We start from the raw sequence: 2,370 nt of genomic DNA, 5'->3' as shown, positions 1-2,370 counted from the left end.
GTAGTAGAGCCGAGATGGCAGCCCAGGGACTGTGACGCCAGCGCGTGTGCTGTGCCCCTGTGCGAAGTGCGGCTCTGCAGAAGACAGTATTTGCTAGTCTTAGAGGCAGTGTCGACACTCCAGACATTTTCTTTCATTTAAAAATAATCAACACTTACTGAGTGCTGTGTTCACATTTGTTTCTAGGAAAGTGTATGTGTTTTTTTAATTTTCAGACCCTTTAAAAACCGTGTCTAGAAAAAGAATTACCTGTACATGGTAACAAAAATTCAAATAACACAAAACGGTGTGTGGGAAAAACTGTGTCCCCTTCAAACTCCGATCCCAGAGGCAGCCATGGTGTTTTTATGCGTCGTTCCTGAGCTATTCTATGCATATAGATGTTTATAAACATACGTACCTCCCTCCTTTACACAAGCAGGAGCATAACTATAGCGTATAGTAAAGGACGTGTCTCGCAGGCTCTTGATTTTTTTCACGTAGCAATCCATCTTGGTGCTCGCTCCATACCAGAGCACAGGGAGCTGCCCCGTTGTTTTCGACAGCTGCGTCATATTCTTCGTTGTGGGGACACCTGGTTACGTTGAAGCAGCCCCTTATGGTGGGCTGTGTTCAGTCTTTCGTTACTATAAACAGAGCCTCGGTGACCATCTTAGCAGGTGGCCTCGTTGGGTATGGGGACAAGTTTTGATGCAGGTGAGATTCTTGGGGGAAGAATTACTGGGTCAACGGGTTCGTGAAGACAGTTCCAAAGAACAAACGGAGGAAAGTGAGTAGCAGAAGCGAAGCAACTTGCCCGAGGTCACAGCTGCTGGGTGGCGGTGCTGTCTGCGAATCCGGGCAGTGTCGTTTCGGAGTGCAGGCTCTTAACCACCAGCCCACACTGCAGATCACTGCGTCCTTTATTCTTTCCGGTTGAAACTAACCATAAGCTTTAGGGGAGGGAAACGTTTTGAATTTCCTTTCGAATGTTTGCTTTTCGTTAAGTAATCGGGATGTCACGAGCACTATGTATCAAGAAGACGGAAGACAGGCGTGGGCTCTGGTAGCTTCTCATGTTTACATTGACAAGTGATGAGTTCCTACTGACGTTTTACACTGATGAGTCTCATAGTTAAGGTGTGACACACTTTGAGCTGCTGTGACACACAAACCCAAATGTGTATGATGGCTCAAAAGCAATAGATGTTTGTTTCTCGCACATATAAGACCCCAAATGGGATCTCCTCCAAGCAGGGATCTGGGTTCTCAGCCTTCTTCCTCTTTCTGGCTCCACCATCTTCAACATGTGGCTTCCGTGTTCATCCACATCCATTCATTTTGTGTTCATCTCTTGCCTCACCCCAGAACCTGGGGTCTTCACTGCATAGAATATGCCCATAAGTCTCTGATAGAAGAAAATCAATAGGAGAAATAAGAACATGAGGGGTCTCGCGTGGGAGGTTTCTATGGTCCGGGAATGGGAGTTGATCACAGCACTTCTGCTGCCTTTCTGTTGGCTAGAACTCTGTGGCTTGGCCCCATCCAACCAGAAAGGAGACTCACATGTAACCTGGGTGTGAGCCCTGGAAGAAGTTGGCATCGTCCTGTTGGCAAGGCAGAGGGCGGAGTGGTAAGAGCACCAGGCTTGAGAGTCAGGACACCTGCTTCTAACTCCAGGTCTTGTCAGCAGTTAGCGTGATGACTTGGGAAAAGCCACCTGGCCCCTCTGGGCCTCAGTTTTCCAATCTCGAATGTCGGGGCTTGGACTATGCAGAGGAAACTCTAGCACGGATGTTGTCTGAGCTGATTTAAGTCAAAGCTGATTTGGGGACCTCCTGGGGACCCCTGAGCTGGCAGAACAGCTCAAGCAGATTCAAGTCCAACCCCCATGAGGAATCGTGTTGGTGCATAGAGGGCACGTAATAGATATCTGTGGAACAAACGAATGGTCACCCCTCACGCCAAGTCTTTCTAGGAGAAGGCACGGGCTTACAGGGGTTAGATGACTTCTTCAAGTCATGCTGTTAGAAGAGAGCAAGCAGGAGTTCTCCAGCCCGGGTCTTCTGGCTCCAGAGCTGGTGCAAATCAGATAGAAGGGAGGAAGAGGTGCGCGCAGTCCCAGTGACAGCATGTGTGGACTGGGAGAACTGGAAAGTCCAAAAAAAAAAAAAAGACAGTGTGGGTTGTCAGATGGTCCCGCAGCCCCCTGTGTCCCCGCAGAGGGTTGGAAGAGACCTTCCCAGTGGTCCAGGTTCTCTGCCTCTCCCCTCAGCCTAGGGTCGTCACTGCGCAGAACATGCCCTTAAATCTCTGCGGGTCCCTTTAGACCTGTGTCCAGGAAGGAGCGGACGGAGGGGTGGGTGGGTTTGCAGGAATGGAGGCCCACTT

Source organism: Pteropus alecto, unplaced genomic scaffold, assembly GCF_000325575.1.
Source record: "Pteropus alecto unplaced genomic scaffold, ASM32557v1 scaffold156, whole genome shotgun sequence".
NCBI classification, from domain to species: domain Eukaryota; kingdom Metazoa; phylum Chordata; class Mammalia; order Chiroptera; family Pteropodidae; genus Pteropus; species Pteropus alecto.
The sequence above is the reverse complement of the archived record's forward strand: the minus strand, read 5'-3'. Positions refer to the sequence as shown.